We start from the raw sequence: 20,121 nt of genomic DNA on the forward strand, positions 1-20,121 counted from the left end.
ATTATACTTTCGTTTGATACTTTTTATATATACACTTTATTTAAAGAACCAGTGAAGTTAAATCAGTGATCTTGTAATATCAATTCGAAAGACATCAAAATTAATCGGATATTAAGCCCTTGATCCAAATGAATGAAAGATTTACAAACATTACTGTGATAATAACTTATACATATACAAAAGCAATACCCACTTGATCGTATGTCTCCTGATCACTTAAATAAAATTTGTTTGTTGCGTGACTTAGCGTGTTGAGATGGCTCCAATTTTTAAGCAATAGTCACATTAAATTAATTGTAAGATTTTTATGAAAATAAATTTTTTATAAGGAATTTACGACGTTTTTCTAGTAACAATAATTCTTTTTCGTTAAGAATAGCCTCCTAGACAGCTCTGGGAAAATCTCTACAAGACATATATGTGTTCATGAGCTTAACCAAGATTACAGCCACAAGACCAAGCTTACGTCAGACCGAACGTAATTTCCATCTATCTTTAGTATTCAATGCGAGTAAATATTAGCTAGGTCACTAAGACATGTGTCATGTAGAAAATGTATTTGCAAGAGTTTACTTAAACGTTTATTTCATTTCTTTTTATTGTATCCAAAAACTTATTTCGATAATTTCTTCGTAATTCGTTTAATTTACTGTACTCGTATTATTCAGTTAGATTTAAGGTAAACTCATTATTTATAATGATATACGTAATTTACTTAAATTCGACATCTGATTAATCTATATTATTAGTGAAATAAATCTCTGTATTTAAAAAATTCTGGAGAGAGTTTGTAAGAAATCTATATAAATAAAAATGAATGTCGCTAAGCGCATAACTCGAGAATGGCTCGACCAATTCGGCTAATTTATTTTTTTGTGTAAGGCCTACGGAAGGTTTTAACACTAAAAAATAAAAAATAATTTTTTTTTACTATTAACTTCTGACAGAACGAAGTTTGTCCGGGCAGCTAGTTATGAATAAAAACTACTTTGTTAAAAACGTACTGGCCTGTGAATGATCGATTTTTACTTTATTTATAGTATTGCATTTTTTAAATATTTAATTTAAGAATTCTAGAGATTCGATTTCGCCATTCAACGGAAAACTTCTACCAATCCATAAAATTTGAGACTACCAACACCTATTTTGTTTTTATATTAAAGTTTGCTCAGTTGATATATAATGCTTGTATCTATTGAACTACTAGATTTATGTCTAGAGTAATGTCTACTTAAGGGATATGTAGGCTTTTGTTTACGATTTGTTATTTTGCCGTAATTTTTGCGTATGTTCGACATCTATAACATAGCTTATAACCATTAATATATTGTGTTATGCTTAGTATTTATTTGATTGTGCTTATAATTGTCAGAGATTAAAGAAACACAAGTTTAAAAAAGAGTTTCTTGACGATTCTTATCTGTAGAATGTACATTCCGAATCAGTGGTATTTAATATATATATAACACTAGCTGTGCCCGCGACTTCGTACGCGTGGAATTTAACGAAAAAGTTATTTTTCAGTTCACAGAGTTATAAAATAAATAAATTTCTAAAATAAAAGTAGCCTAAGTAACTACTCCTTATTACATCAGCTATCTGCCACTGAAAGTCCCGTCAAAAAAGAACAAACAACGGAACAATCAGACAGGTAGACAGACAAAAATTGTAAAAAATGTTATTTTGGTGTATGTACCGTGTACATCCATGTGCATTTAGTAAAAAGCGGTTATTTTAATATCACAAACATACACTCCAATTTTATTTATTTGTATAGATAATAATAGATTTATTCTAAATTTCAGATTCGGCTTATAAAAGCATATTTATATTATATATATTATCGGATAAGCATATTTTTGATTTTGGATAAAAGAAAATTTACTGAAAGTATTTGTCGAAGACTTTTTAACTATTATGGTGTAATTTTCTCAATACGAATTTAACTTTACTCAAACACAGTTTCTTTATAGTGTTTTTATTTTTTTTATTTTCTTACAGTTTCACAATAAATAATTATTTTATAATAATAATAATAATAATTTTGATTATTAATAATATATTCGTTGACGGAAAGCGATTTGTATAACGCTGCGATACACAGTGTCGCTTTATGTGTAATTGGAAAGCAACCTTAATGTTTTGCTAAGCGCTTCTCTCATCTGTTAAATTAGTAATTTGCCAACTCGTTCCATGGCTTAAGTCGTAAGTAACTTACTAAACAGATATCATGATAGTTTTACTTGATCTAAGTCTCCTTATCTAGAAGATAAACGTTTATAGATAATTCAATCTTAAAAAATCATATCGAGTATCAGTTATTGTACATAGCGTATTTATTTTTATTTTCTTTAATGTTTTCTTCAAGTATGAAATGAATAAATATATTATAATCTTCCTCGTTAACCAGGCGTTCGATTGAAATACAATTTTTGACGATTTGTTAGTTATTGATTTGATTTTAGTTTTTACATTACATTTTCAAAACGGGGAGCAACCCGACTGGTTAGTACCTCGACCTTACAGACGATCACTGCTGAATAATACTGTTTTCAAGCAGTTTTGTGTTCCTGTTGGTGAGTTCAGTGACACTTCTGATGGTGCAGGCGTCTTTCATCATCATCATTTCAGCTTATTAAAAATGCCGTGCACTCGTGTGTGTTGGTGACCGCAGGGCTGGCTTTGTCACACCGAAGACGCTGCTGCCCGTCTTCGGCCTGTGTATTTCAAAGCCAGCAGTTGGATGGTTATCCCGCCATCGATCGACTTTATAAGTTCCAAGGTGGTAGGGAACTGTATTATCCCTTAGTCTTCTCTTACGACACCCACGGGAAGAGAGGGAGTGGCTATATTCTTTAATGCCGTAGCCACACAGCGATAGGCGTTTATAAGCTGCGCTAATCACTTACCATCAGGTGTGTCGTACGCTTGTTTGCTGACCTAGTTATATAAAAAAAAAAATACATGATATTCCAAATCGATCTTGAATATCTTAATATATATAAATCTCGTGTCACAATGTTTGTCCTCAATGGACTCCTAAACTACTTAACCAATTTTAGTCAAATTTGCACACCGTGTGCAGTTTGATCCAACTTAAAAGATAGGCTATATTTTATTTTGATATATTATGTTATTATTATATTTCAGAAAAAAATAAGGTGATACGAAGTTCGCCAGGTCAGCTAGTATATTATAAGGAGTCAAAAGCAAATCATTATGTAAAATTACAAGCTGCATCGTCACTAGTTAAGAGTTAGTTGGTGTTTGTATACCATACAGAACATGTCTGACTGTGTGGCGCCAGATTTCCTGCAGCGCTACATTTCTCCGGATTTGTCCTAGTTTCGAATCGTTCGGGGTTGACCGGGAAGGGTTTTTGAAACATCCAGAAGATATCTTGTTTTGTTTCAATGAAAACTTAATTATATCAAAGGCACGACATAATATAATTAACACATTGAACGTCAATTAAGGGAGACACCTATTGGGCCTCATTTACCTATTTAGTCGTTTGAGCCAGCTTAAAAGTGTTTATTTACAAAATTTCAATGATAAGTTTTTATTGCACATCCAAAACCATTCATAAAAAACTTATTTATTTTTACTTACACTATCTGACATATTTTTTCAAGTCATATTTTTTAAGTTGACTCTGACTCGCGGTCATTTGTTCCCTTGCGTCACCAAAGGAACAATTGTATGTCGACTACATGGTGTCGCCCATGGCCCAAACAGAAAAATTAAAAACTCAAGGCGGCGTTTAAAGTGTTAAAAATAAGAAGTATTTTCGGGAAAATCACAAATTCACTCGAAATAAATAAATATCTTGTAACAACAATTTGTAATTATAGGTTTTCGATTAACAAATCGCTCTGGTATACTTGTGCGAGTAGTCGCCTAAAACACCGACAGTTTGCGGGTTTGATTCCCGCTCGGGATGGATTTATTTTTATGTACAAATATTACTTTCCGGTTTGGATGTCTATCTTTGTGGGTAGATATCGTTGGAGAGCCAACGTGCCTCGGAGGGCACGTAAAGCCATCGCCATCGTGCCTCGGAGGGCACGTAAAGCCATCGCCATCGTGCCTCGGAGGGCATGTAAAGCCGTCGGTCTGGGTTGTTATCATAAATATCTGATAGCGATCCTTATTCATAGGAGGAAACTCCCGCCAACCCGCAGTGGATTAAGCTCCAATCCTATTCCTACATGGAGAGGCATATGCCCAGCAGTGGGATGTTACAGACTGAATTATAATTTGGGAAAAATCTTCTTGCTTTTAAATTATATCTTCAACTACCAATAATTGGATAGTGATAGTTCTATTTATGTCTAAAAATTGGTTTTAATAAAATACACATACCAAAAGCAGAGAAGGGGTTCTTGAGTTTCATGATGATTGGTCACACTTTTCACTTATTGATTCAAAAAGGTCCATATAGCCTGATACCATTTAACATTGCATCGTGATTTTGGGTCAAATAACTATCAAGTTACAAACTATCAAGTTACTATAAAACAAGATAAAAAACGATTTGTTTAGAAAAGCATTGGTTGATGAATTTTTCCATCATTGAAAGGTCAGAGCATAAAAGTTACATATGTATATAAATAAATAAATATCTACAACATACACACACGGTCGTCTGTTTTTAAACTAAGCAACTTAATGCTTGTGTTATATGTATGTAACAGCCGACTGGTATAGCTACATTTTTTTTTCGATAAACATAAATATAAATAATACATATGTATTATTTATATTTATGTTTATATATATAAATAAATATATACATTACACCCAGACTCGGGGTGGGAATCGAACCCACAGCCCCCGGAGCAGAAAGCAGGGTCACTACAAACTGCGCCAACGGGCTAGTCAAAATTATATAGGTTATGCGTAATACAAAACTTATTGTTAGTCCATACTATCTGAACATCCTAGTGTGGTTTTTAATCTGTACCCGCTATAATCAACCTGTGGCCCGCGGGCCGCATGCGCATAAATATCGTTGTCAAAACTTATTTTTTTAATTAATAAAGTAACTACATTGTTAACTTGGAATTACGTTTTAATTATTATTATTACTATCCATCCATATTTTTACATGATAAGTAATCACCAACACATCATACACTAAAACCTTCACCGGAACACGCTGCATCTTATGGTATAAGTATTATTCCGAGCGGTTCAGTATTTTTTGCAGTATAACCGACCAAAAGACCTGGCTCTCTATTTATTAGTATATATATTATAAAGCTGATGAGTTCGTTTGTGTGAACGCGCTAATCACAGGTTCAAAACAACTGGTTCAAAATGAAAATATATTTATGCGTTGATTAGTCCATTTACAGGGAACGAATATTTTAGTGCATTTTTTAATCGACTTCAAAAAGGAGGAGGTTACTCAATTCGACCGTATATATATATATATATATATATATATATATATATATATATATATCCCAGAGAAAACGAGGGAAACTCGAAAATCCGCATAACTTTTTACTGGGTATACCCATTTTGATAATTTTTAATTTAATCGAAAGCCGATATTTATCATGTAGTCACATTTAAATTTCATCGATATCTGATTACAACTTTTGGAGTAATCCTTGATAATGCGTATTTACTTGACTAATTATTCATCTACCTACGTTGTATTACTTGTCGATATAATTGAAGTCGGTTTTTTTCGTTTGCCTGCAAACACAATTATTTCTTAAATTAACGCATGGCACAGCTAGTCATTAATAAAATAGAAAGGATAGTGGTTAACAATAAATGTGTAATGCTTGTAGTTTTTAATTCCTTATATAGGAATGCTTGAAGTGTTTAATAACATTCGTACACCTATAATAATTCATCGGTTAGTCGTAGTTAAAAATTATTCTTACAAAATACCTTTTCTTAGCTAAACAAAATCGACTTAAGACATAAAAAGGGGTAATGTCAGATTTTCCGATATCATTCTATGTTTCCGATTTCTCGTCACAATATCAGAACAATCACGTGTGTCATTCAAAATTACATAGAATGACCACCACATCCAAACATTTTGATTATTTTTAATAATACTATCTTAATAAACATTAGCATTGTAGATAAAAGCAAATGAGTGTATATTGCAATATACGATTACATTGTAATATCTTTGATAAAATCTATACAACACCCTACGGATTTTCCGAAGTCGTTATTACCTTGCCACAATAATTAGATTACCCAGTCGGATGCCATACTTGACCTATACAAATAATATAGCTATAATTAAGGTACTGATTTACGAAAATTTAAGGAATGCATATATGTAAAAGTTAATTCTGCGATTGCTTGAGATGTGTACAATATATAAGCTAGCTAACTTTTGCACACGTTGACAGCCACAGACGTCGATGTAAATAATTACTGATCCACAAGTACGAACTAGAGTGATAATTTATAGTCTTAATTATTGCAGGTAAATAATTTCATCACTCATCACCATCATTCACATCGTCCACTGCTGGATATAGGCTTCCACGAGTAACGCAACAAAAATGGCGTGAGCTCACGTATGTATAATTTAATATCCTAAAAAGTATTAAAACGATTCAGTAGTGTATAAAATTAGTGTAGGTTATTAAAAATGGACAAATAGACGAGCAGCAGCGTCTTCGGTGCGACAAAGCCAGTACTGCGGTCACCAACCCGCCTGCCCAGCGTGGTGACTATGGGCAAAACACATGAGTTGACGTTATTTTTGGCGTAAACTTGTGGAGGCCTATGTCCAGCAGTGGACTGTATAGGCTGTAATGAATGATGATTAAAAATGGAACCATTTTGGACACAACATCATAAGTAATTATAATTCTGTACCTACAAAAAGAAATATGCAAAATAGGTATCGCCACGATGTCAATATTTATAAATATAGATACGTAGATGAGACTTAAATCAACTTAAAAACAAAAAAAAAACTAAAATCAAAAAAGGTTTTAGCATAACGTAATTCTATTGATCTTTAAAGTACTCGCGTATGACCGCGGTCAGTAACCGTCGATCTTGAAGGTACATTATTAATGCCCCAGTTCTCTGACCCAAAACACACGACACTATCCGATATCGATTCCTTACACTAACACTCTCGAGCTTGGCACGGACACTTCGCAATAAAAAAAAAAAAAAACTTTTTTGTAACAAACTTTTTTAAAGGCACGTTTTTTTCAGACACGTGCTGATCTGTAAGTAGTGATCGCAAACTAAACTTTATAGATTGGCTTATCATTGTGATAAGATATGTTTATTTAGGCTGATTACATACGATGCTAAAGATATTTTTATTTCTGATATTTGTTTTAAAAAAATTTCTTGAAATGTTAAGGAAATGTAAATTGCTCTTAGGGTTTGGGCATATATGTATGGTCAAGCGAAGCGATTGTGTTGTGATGGAAGCCATTATACCAAAGAGCAGAACAGTAGTCAACGGATTGGTTTTTTCCCATTTTACATGACATTGGCGAAATTATCAGCTCTATTTGGAAACTATTTGGAACACTAGAGACGACTTGTAAGGTACATAAAAAAGACCTTCAGGAAAAAAGTATATTTTGATTTGAAGTCGTTGAAATAATAACTATTTGAATAAATAATTAAAATATCATTTTAATTATTCTTTATTATAAGATTCTTCTTTCAATAGCGTCGCATTTTTGTTTGTCGGACTGCTGTGGTTCACCCTTATTAAAAAAAAAAATATTTTAAAGTTGTCAGGTAAAAAAAAAACTCTATATAATCCGATTCGCGATCGCTTCGCTTATTAACTGTGGTGTGTATATTCCTAACACAAATATAAAATTGGAACTAACCGACTTAGAGACATCTAAAAATGTTTAATGAAATAAATCGTACAAATATACATTAGCATGGCTTCGAGCCAAAAATATTTCAACAGTTTCGTTAGAATTAGTACATTCGGTACGCCTCTTATTGATTTCGTTGTTTGGACACTCGATTTTATGAATCTATGTTAAGAGAAAAAAATTCAATTTTTATTTTATTTTTTTTTTATGTCACTAGGTCGGCAAACAAGCGTACGGCTCACCTGATGGTAAGCGACTACCGCAGCCTATAGACACTTGCAACACCAGAAGCATCGCAAGCGCGTTGCCGACCCAATCCCCAATCCCCCAGGAGCTCTGGTCACCTTACTCACCAACAGGAACACAATACTGCTTGAAAACAGTATTATTTTGCTGTGATCTTCTGTAAGGTCGAGGATTTTATTTTATAATTCAGTGTTTATGTATTGAGATAGATTAAATAAATAATTTTTAATCAAAAACTCTGAAAAAAAATTGACACAACTCCGACGCACGACTGGAGTTTACTCCTTCAGATCGACTATCTAAATAGGCAAAAAAAGGCTTACTAGTCTAAGAAAAATATGAATACCATATCAAATGGTAAATAAACGAATCAAATAATGTCGTAACGCTATCTATCGGAATTCAATAGGGTTTGATAGATGGTGCACAAAAACGTAACGAGGCCATTCGTTCAGTAGATTTTACTCCTCATATTTTTTCATACCGGGAGGCCTTATATGAAAATCGACAATTAAGGAGTAAACTCCAAAATATTTTTTTATTTACTATAAGCGCGGCCAACAAGCGTAAGGAACGGCAGATGTTAAGCGTAGCGTATGGACGCCAGCAGTACCAAGTGAAAATCGATACTTAAGAAGTAAACTCCAAATTTTTTTTATTTACTATAAGCGCGGCCAACAAGCGTAAGGAACGGCAGATGTTAAGCGTAGCGTATGGACGCCAGCAGTACCAAGTGAAAATCGATACTTAAGAAGTAAACTCCAAATTTTTTTTAATTTACTATAAGCGCGGCCAACAAGCGTAAGGAACGGCAGATGTTAAGCGTAGCGTATGGACGCCAGCAGTACCAAGTGAAAATCGATACTTAAGAAGTAAACTCCAAATTTTTTTTAATTTACTATAAGCGCGGCCAACAAGCGTAAGGAACGGCAGATGTTAAGCGTAGCGTATGGACGCCAGCAGTACCAAGTGAAAATCGATACTTAAGAAGTAAACTCCAATTTTTTTTTATTTACTATAAGCGCGGCCAACAAGCGTAAGGAACGGCAGATGTTAAGCGTAGCGTATGGACGCTAGCAGTACCAAGTGAAAATCGATACTTAAGAAGTAAACTCCAATTTTTTTCTATTTACTATAAGCGCGGCCAACAAGCGTAAGGAACGGCAGATGTTAAGCGTAGCGTATGGACGCCAGCAGTACCAAGTGAAAATCGATACTTAAGAAGTAAACTCCAATTATTTTTTTTTATTTACTATAAGCGCGGCTAACAAGCGTAAGGAACGCCAGATGTTAAGCGTAGCGTATGGACGCCAGCAGTACCAAGTGAAAATCGATACTTAAGAAGTAAACTCCAATTTTTTTTATTTATTTACTATAAGCGCGGCCAACAAGCGTAAGGAACGCCAGATGTTAAGCGTAGCGTATGGACGCTAGCAGTACCAAGTGAAAATCGATTCTTAAGGAGTAAACTCCAAATTTTTTTATTTATTTACCATAAGCGCGACCAACATGCGTAAGGAACGCCAGATGTTAAGCGTAGCGTATGGACGCCAGCAGTACCAAGTGAAAATCGATTCTTAAGGAGTAAACTCCAAATTTTTTTTATTTACTATAAACTCGGCAAACAAGCGTACGGACCGCCAGATGTTAAGCTTAGCGTATGGACACCAGCGGTACCACCAGAACGTTGCCGACCTTTTCCCAGACCCTCCCCAGACGCTATGGCTACCTTACTCACCACAGGGACACAATACTATTTGAGAGCAGTGTTTTACCCCAGTCGGTTTATTACCTTAGAATGTCTTCATTAAAAAAAACATTTTGGAAACATTTTGGAACTATCATTCCATCTTCTTTATCGTAGCTCGTTCTAGATAATTTTTTTTTTACCCACAAGAGACTATTTAGGCAAAAAATGCCTTTGTTATTCCAAAAACAGGATGTTATATTACAGTAATAGGTACATATATAAATATGTGTATAAGTACATACATAATATTAAAACAAATTATACTTGAAAAGATTTAAAAAAAACTAAGCTAAGCCTACATTTTTACATACATAATACAATACTTATAATGATTATGTCACGTTTCTTGGAATTACTTATTGAATTGGATTAACTCGTTGAATTACGATGGAATTCCATAATAATATGAGAATTTACCGCATAAATATATATTAGTGGGTACAATAACTCTACGTTTGTTTATTAGTCAATCTACAGGTCAGATTTGATACATTATTTTCGTTTTTGATAACCTATTTGCTGAGACAATTATAGGCTGTAAAAAATCACTCTATGACTAAATATATAATTCCTCAGTGGATTTTTACGCTTCAGCCTGTAATATCCCACGTCTGGGCATAGGCTTCTTTCCCCATGTAGGCGAAGGATCAGAGTTTAACCCATGTCAATCAATACAAATGTATGTCATGTGCGGGGATCTAACCCGCAACCGCCAGCGCAACAGGCGTAAAAAAGTGCCGTGACCGTTGGATTTCAACGTTTAGCATTCTATTACCCACAACACAATCATTAAATCGCCTTTTTTTACGCGGGGAAAATCCTTCATGGATACCCAGCGCGAGGGCGCCAGAGGGTTATGTCAGACTCCTACTAAATATTTGTATTGGCCATACAGCTATTTGCCGTGGTCTGGGTGTTTGTGCAGTCCTTGTGGATCTCCCCACCGTGCCTCGGAGAGCACGTTAAGCCGTCGGTCCCGGTTGTTATCATGTAAACCAGATAGCGATCGTTACTCATAGTAGGGAATATATCCGCCAACCCGCATTGGAGCAGCGTGGTGGATTACGCTCTGATTCTTCTCCTACATGGGGGAAAGAGGCCTATGGCCAGTAGTGGGATATTACAGGCTGAAGCATGTGTGTGAGTGAGTATATATGAAACATATTTATTTATAAAAAGAGTTCGCAAAGAACCTATTTCTAAATATAACAATGTAACACCTTATCGTACACATATTTGATTGTTTAGTGCACTAATAAGATTACGAAGCGTCGTGAATCAGGTGTCGGGTACAGGTGATGTCACCCTGACGTCACCTCAGTCAGGGCTAGCGCATAACTATACTAATATTATAAAGAATTATTGGAATTTAATGAAGTAAAGCTTCTTTACGTACGCTTGACGTAGCGAATAAGCTGGTGAATGCGTGACGAGAGCGTTACGAAGAGTGTGATGGAGCGAGACGAACGGAAGTCTAGATGGAGTATATTACTGTAGGAGCTAAAGAAGTTTGACTTCAGTCGCGTGGTCTTAAGCACACTCGACTTTTTTTGTTTTCTGGTTGTTTTTTGTAATGGTCTACCCAAAAACTTTGGGACTGATATTTAAACTTCAAAGAGAATATTATGTTACCAACTGAGTAGTTAAGGCTATATTTTAACCGGAAAAAAACGGACAGCGCAGACTTAATAATTGTACAATCGAAGTAGGCTAAAATATAGTAGATAACATCATCAACTTACATAAATAAACATGAATCGCTAAATGTGTAGCAATTTTTTCCCAAGTTTTTTTTTAATACTTTGTTAAAAATTCTTATGCAAGTAAAAAAATTTAGAAAATTTAGCAAAAAAAAAAACATTTAGAAAACGCAACAATTATTCAAACTACCCTCGTTCGATACTTCGTAATACAGGGTAACGTCTGTCAGATCAGATAGTTAATAGTAATATACCATTTAAGTCGTCATTCACGGGGACGACGAACAGGCATAATAAAAAACCAATTAATCATGTATTTTTCATCCTACGTGACATTGACGAATCACTATTTGACTAGTCAATTGTTTTCCGGTTGACGGTCGTGGAATTAGTTATGGCTACGAATCTGAGTGTAATATTTATATGCACCTATGTATACTAGCTGACCCCGCAAACGTTGTTTTGCCATATTTGTTATTTACCCCTTTAATCCCCTCCTTTATAACTTAGGGATATAAAAATCCATAATAAAATATACATCCATATGCATTTAGTAAAAAGCGGTTATTTTAATATTACAAACAGACACTCAAACTTTATTTATTTGTATAGTATGTATATTTGACTAGCCCTTTGAAAGAGTTTTCAGTGACCCTGCTTTCCGCTCCGGGGCTGCGGGTCTATACCCACTTAGAGAGTGTGTTTATTTTTTACCATCATCATTACAGCCTATACAGTCCACTGCTGGACATAGGCCTCCACAAGTTTACGCCAAAAATAACGTGAACTCATGTGTTTTGCCCATAGTCACCACGCTGGGCAGGCGAGTTGGTGACCGCAGTATTGGCTTTGTCGCACCGAAGACGCTGCTGCCCGTCTTCGGCCTGTGTATTTCAAAGCCAGCAGTTGGATGGTTATCCTGCCACCGGTCGGCTTTTTAAGTTCCAAGGTGGTAGCGGAACTGTGTTATCCCTTAGTCGCCTCTTACAACACCCACGGGCAGAGAGGGGGTGGCTATATTCTTTAGTACCGTAGCCACATAGTACATACTTAATCCTATACATTTATTTATTTCTATATCGTGACGCATTTTCGTTTCATCGATTTTCGAATCACTATTCTAAGTAGTTTAACTTCAAAATTACCAACGTAACAAAGGAAACGACGAAACGTAAGAAATTATGCGTGTACATACATTTCGGTGAATCATTTTATTTATATAGATATCTACAGCAGACTATTTTTTTATAATGGATGTGCTTTATGACATTATTTTTTTTCTTTGTACTGCTAAGAGATAAGTAGATGATTACAATAATTACGATAATCCTTATCAAAACTTTAATGATGTTTATAACACTCTTTTATACGTCCTTTGTGTATTAATTTTAAATTATAAGTGAAGGATGAGGTTTTATAGATGATTAATGTATGTATTTGTTAGCAGTTTATAATTATGATCAGGGGAACTACCTCATCTTACAGAGTCGCTTCCGCCTGTAATGTCCCACAGCTGGGCATAGGCCTCTTTCCCCATGTAGGAGAAGGATCAGAGCTTAATCCACCGCGCTGCTCCTACGAGTAACGATCGCTATCAGGTGTACATGATAACAACCTGTACGCTGGGAGACCCAAGTACAGACATCCAACACAGTAAGATCTATTTGTGTATGCAAATATCCATCTCGAGCGGGAATCAAACCCGCAAATTGTCGGTGTGTTGGCGTCACGGCACTCGCACCAATACATCAGAGCGGTTCATACAAACTATCGATTACAAATAATGACTAGCTCGTAATTTGAAAAATATAAATAATATACAGCATTAGGCAATAAACAAAATTAGCAGATGATACTGCAAATAGAAATTGACAAAAAAAGGGTTACGTATTTGCTTTCAGCTATACTGTTTATATGCAAGTGCTAATCGGAGAATCTATTACTACAATTTAAAAATTTCTATTACAAAAAAGGCCCTTCATTTAAGTAGATTACAGGCTTTAAAACAACAAGCTATGGCTCAGGACTGTGGTAGTAATCGATTGAGTCAAGCTGAATGAGATGAGTCAACTGAAATTTAGTACGAATTAATTACAACTATAGTCAAAAAACATTTTTAAATAATTAGCAGGATAACCAAGCTTATTTACTTTATAATATAACTACTAATACTATAATATAAATAGACTCACATACATATTTGAACATAACTCCTTTTAGATAGGCATGTAAAGAATAATTGAGAATTTTTTATTATTATACAATACAATAAAATAGAAAAATTTATTAATGTACTCAAATAAACAATACTTGTGAATGCTCGCAAACGAAAAATTAACCGACTTAAATCACATCAGCAAGTAATACAACTTAAGTACACGAAAAAATAGTCAAGTCACCAGATCTCGATCAAGTTTAAATAAGGCTTCAAGACAAGCATCAGTTTTCGATTAAATTTTTTTTTTATCAAAATCGGCATACCCAGTGAAAAGTTATGCGATATAATACAACGTAGGTCGACGAAAAAACAGTCAAGCAAATACGCAAAATTAGATTTAACTCGAAAAGTACCTGTTAAATGGCAATTAAATTTAAGTGGGACCATATGACACGATTCCGATTAAAAAAATAATCATCGAAATCGGTCCACTCAGTAAAAAGTTGAGGTAACTAGCATACAAAAAAAAAAAACAGTGGAATGAGAACATCCTTTTTTGGAAGTGGTTAAAAATAACAAAAGATACAAAATATACACATATACAAACGTTGGTTTCATTGCTAAAAGAGACGATTCAGACAACCTTTGGGCAAAGGACTAATAAAGAATAAAAAAGAAAAGAGGGACAAGTTATACTAATGACCAATGACAATTAATAATTGCATATTACTAGTTGCAACTCGCTGTTTCACCTACATAAGTACAGGTCCTGTGAATGTTTGGAAAAAAATTAGCCAAAATCTGGATTTTCTGGATTCTAGTATCTTTGTACCGAATTTTAGACTTACAGTTATTGTTTGAGTGAGTGAATTAGTAAAAAAAAACTATTATCCATCCTCACAAACGATTGTATTAATAATAATAGCAGGACATAACAAAATACATTACAACAATGTTTCATGATTTTATCTTCAACAATGACGAATTTCCATACAAACTTTTATTCTACCTATTTTGACCTATTTCACAAATCAAAATTAAAATTATTTTATCCAAATAGGCTACAAAAGCAATTTTGAGTTGGCATTTTATAAATAAAAATTATATTCGTTTTTATTAATTAAACATAGTTATAACGAAGCTACCATCTACCACTACAGTCGTGTTGATTCTCTAGAGCAGGTTTATCTCAAGGTTTAGACTATCTTTGTATCAAATTTCATCAAAATCGGTCCAGTGGCTTAGGCGTGAAAGCATAACGGACAGACAGGATTACTTTCGCATTATAACATATAATAGTATAATCTATACTACTATAATCAAACCGAAGAATTCATTTTTTCTAATGCAATAATCTCAGGTTTGAATTTCAAAAATCATTTTCTGGCTATATAATATTTTAGCACGGTTTTCCTTCAAATTAACGCGGGTGAAACTGCATGGGACAGCTAGTATTTTTTTTGTAATGAGTTGTGTTCTATGTAAAGAAACATATAACATACATAGTATATATATGGTATGTAATATTTCGAAAGGTTTCTCTGTACTTTATTTCAAATGTAAAGTTATTTTTGTTACCTAATAAGACCCTAATTCCGACTCATTGACAGGTAACCCGTCCTAATGTAAAAGGTTGAAATGTGTGAAAAATTTCACCTGTGACTATTATATATTTTGAAATGTATAAGGAATATATTATTAAATGATTCATGGCTATTGATATTGATGGACATTTTTTGATGACCTTTTTGCTTTAATCTCTTATTTATTAATTTGAATTAAGGATGTATGTAAGGTCAAATCCGCAGTACCTCTATTTATTTTTTAAGGTTAATTTTCATGTTGAAATGTCAATGCTGAATAATTTCTGTTTGCATTTTATAATTTGTAATAAATAAATTGTCATTTTGTTTATTAATTTATGATTTTTAATAAAATTCATTCACCCATCGGACATTGGTATTACTGGTTTATTTTCGCGAAAAAATGAAAAAACGTAGTTTAGAAACTTAATGTTTATGAAAATATATTTTTTTTTGGCTGTGCATTAACTACAATATATATACCTTTTTATCATTTTAGTTCTGTATATGTGCCTTTTTTTTCAATCAATACAGTGTAATAAACTCTATTATATATTTCCAATTTATGGAAAGTTAGACAAGTATTCCGGAATGCTTGAAGACAAGTCTTTGAGCAATGCGTCCTGCCTGTGTTAACATACAGAGCCGAGACGAGGACACTGACGAAGGGACTGATCCACAAGTTTAAAGTCGCTCAATGTGCAATGGAACGGGCTATGCTTGGGGTTTCTCTCAAAGATAGGATTAGAAATGAGACTATCCGTGAGAGAACGAAAGTAACCGACATAGCCCACAGAATTAGCAAGTTGAAGTGGCAGTGGGCTGGTCATCTGTGTCGCAGGAGCGATGGCCGTTGGAGTAGACAGGTCCTGGAGTGGAGACCGCGTCCTCCGGACCGTTGAACCGACGATCTATGTAAGATTGCCGGTGTAGGCTGGATGAGGATTGCCGAAAACCAGGATGTCTGGCGCGAAATTGGGGAGGCCTATGTCTAGCAGTGGACTGCCATAGGCTGAAGTGAGACAAGTATTTTTTACATAAATCCTCAATGGCTTTTAATGTTTCCAAATAGCAAACATTTCAGCTGTGTCACAAATAGAGAAGACACAATGGAAATTGATCAAAGTGGTTGTGATAACAATGTCAATAAAATTTTGAATACTTTAATGATACTAGGTATTTGTAATTAGTAGGTTGTCAAAAGTCTTTTGAGGTTGTTATCTCTACCGCTTTGTTTAATTTCCTTATATTTTCTTTTTTTTTGTCTTTTCATTTCTACATAACATCAGCAAACTTAACTAAACGTATCATATTATAATTGTACCATTTTTTTCTTTTTTGGTATGCAGGGGAACCCATTTATGGGTGATATCCACGATGCCCGGGTAGGCAGTCCCAAACCGTATATCGACCTCAGCAGTTCGAGGTGCAATACCATTATAATTCTACCTAACTAAGCTGTAGCTAAAGCCATTTATCAAAATAAACTAATTATTAAGCTTAAGTTAATTTTTAACAATGTAGTAGTTACATAACTTGGTGCTAAGAGAGGTTTTCAAACATTTAACTCTAACAATAATTTTTACTTGTTTCAATTATCAATTTTAGCTGGTTTAGTGAGGAATGTCTAAATATTATGTTTTATAGAAACTGTTTGTATTGTATGACAAGTTTGTCTATCTATTTAAAGGAAATTTCATTTACAGATTAAAGATATTTTGGTTTTTATTTTGATATCTATAGAATTGATTAAATGGCTAGGCTTTAGCTTAAGAACCGTCATTTTGAAGTTAGGTAGGTTAGGGTTATTATTTTTTTTGTAACGAAATTATGTCGATAAACGGTAAAGTTTTGAGCTTAGATAATTCGATGGTTTTTAATCTAAAGCCTTACTGATTAAATTATTAGATTACAGAATTACAAGTTAATATATTTTAGTGTAAATATATGTATTGCTGCCATTTTTTGAAGTGAAACTTTATGCATGCTTGACTTGGGGAGTAAGCTGGTGAATGTGTGACGAGAGCGTTACGAAAACTGTGATTGGGCGAGGCGAACGGAAGTTGAGACTAAGATATAAGTTAATGTATATAGAAAGAGAGAGAGAGTTACATTTCGTAATTTTTACTTTAGTCTTGTGGTTGTAGTCTTTGTAATATTTATGATTATAAATTAAATAAATTCTTAAGAGATATAAAAAGTTCTATTTCAAATATGGATCCATTCATGTGATCAACATGAAGGTTACAATAGCTGCTTAATTTTAATAAAAAAATAATAAAACTCAATTGATTTAGCATTGTATTATTTTTAATTACTAGATTATGTAAATTTAATTCCATTGACAACTAAAATAAAGAATATTATTTAAATAATAGAAAACAACTGGTTTAGGATATAATTTAAGACTTCTGCTAATAACATTAAGCAATTGACAAACTTGAATTATTCATTCAATATGTAAAATATTCTTCAATTATCAAAAAAGAATGACAAGCATTAACTCCAATATTATGTAAAGACGTTTTCGGTAACATAAACGTAAAATGCGCATAATAAAAACCTTGAAAGAAACTGGTTTGTCGTTACCTCAGCACTTCCAATTAGTAATTATCAGATAGTAAATACACATATTAAATAAAAATAAGAAAAATGGGTGTCGTAAAAAATATTTATATACTATGTACATACAACTTGGAGAGGACATAACAACGCTTATACTACTATGTTTAATAACAAAAAAAAAAAAATCGTAATACTTACGTAAGAGATAGTAAATAACAATTTAGCTTTTTATATCACAGAAGAAATCTGAACCTGTGTTCAACACGAATATATATCAGACTCAATAAAATACGCACGGCACTACACTTGAAATTTTATTGAACTGCGTTAATATATTTACACTTGACAAGTTTTAATTTGTTTTCATATTAACGATAATTCATTTAATTTAGAAAGAAACCCGCGAGAACGAAGCACCATTTTGAAAGATTGAGGATAGATCGACTTCGACTATTCGACAATCCGTCAAGGTTTTTCGCATTTGTCAACCCTTACGTCATTGTGACAAGTTATTTTTTTTTAATGTTTGATGTAGACTCTTGTTTATTCATACTAAATAGAATAAATGCGCAGTACTAAAAATTTTCATTTAGATTTATGTCGTATAAATAAAAGTTTTGAAGGATTTTTGCAATCAAATATTTTAGAAACGAACTCTTTAAAATTTATTTATCAAAATGCAAACCGGTTTTGTGAGAGCAGATAGTACGAATCTGCCAAAAATAGATTCAATGATGGTTGTACACCAACGATGGCTATTGTAATTCGTTATTTTACACAAAAACACCAAATATTTGTAGCTGTTAACGTTAAACGGCAAAGAGTATATAAGGCATATATAAGGTATTGAACTATTGACGTTCACGTATTCAACGAGTTCGGTCTTAAATACGTCAAACACGACTTTTGTTTTTAACCATATTACGTCACCAAAATGGCTGATAGCGTTTTCGCGGAAATAAAAAAGGTTTAAAATGTAAAACTGAATTGGTTCGATTTATAAAAATGATTTAGTGATACGATTCTAAGAGTTTTCTAATGTCCTGTTGTTTTTCAGATGAAAATTTTGCGTGTACTAATAGCATGTAGTCTTAAATATTTCGAACTTTTTAACCGACTTCCAAAAAAGGAGGAGGTTCTCAATTCGAAACGTTAGTACCAATTTCAACACAGGGAAATTTCAAATTAGACAATGAAACCATTTTGTTTGCCTGTTCCTGTAGACCTCATTTAGCACATTCTCTTTCAACGTTTATGCTATTCTTTCTGAAACAGAGCTTACAAGTTACATTTGCTCCAAATCCTTCGTTCTCATTGCTTTCTCCGCAGATAACGTGTACATATTCATGACAGTCTAAGCACTTGTGAGCTCCTGTGTTATATGGTTAACACAATGAATGCTCAGAACGCGTCATGGCTTTTCTTCATTGCCACAACGCGTTGAGATCGAATAGCATGTAAGCCACGACACGAATTTCGCTATTTGGTCTTTCTTTGATTGCCACAACGCATCGTGCGCGTTTTCATTAGAGCCATAACACGAATTTCGCTATGTTGATGTTTTACTGTGACCACATCGCGTTGTGAGCTATTTTTCCGCTCAATGAGCGTTTTCGATCTTTGAGCGTAACATATGTTACATCAGAACTTTTGCCAGTGTGGACCGATTTCGACAAATTTTCTTTTAATCGAAAGGTGGTGTGTGTCAATTGGTCCCATTTAAATTTGTTTGAAATCTAACAACTACTTTTCGAGTTATATCTAATAATGAGTTTTTACTTGACGCTTTTTTCGTCGACCTACGTTATATTATACCGCATAACTTTCTACTGGATATACAGATTTTGATAATTCTTTTTTTGTTAGAAAGGAGATATCCCTAGTTTAGTACCATGATAAGGAAACCAGGATCTGATGATGGGATCCCAGAGAAATCGAGGGAAACTCTTGAAAATCCGCAATAACTTTTTACTGGGTGTCCCGATTTTGATAATTCTTTTTTGTTGGAAAGAAGATATCCCTAGTTTAGTGACATAAGAAGGAAACCAGGATCTGATGATGGGATCCTAGAGAAATCGAGGGAAACTCTTGAAAATCCGCAATAACTTTTTACTGGGTGTACCGATTTTAATAATTTTTAATTTAATCGAAAGCTGATGTTTGTCATGTAGTCACATATAAATTTTATTGAGATCTGATAACTACTTTTTGAGTAATCTTTGATAACGCGTAGTTACTTGACTATTTTTTCGTCGATCTACGTTGTATTACT

The sequence above is a fragment of the Melitaea cinxia genome, chromosome 24, assembly GCF_905220565.1.
Source record: "Melitaea cinxia chromosome 24, ilMelCinx1.1, whole genome shotgun sequence".
Lineage (NCBI taxonomy): Eukaryota > Metazoa > Arthropoda > Insecta > Lepidoptera > Nymphalidae > Melitaea > Melitaea cinxia.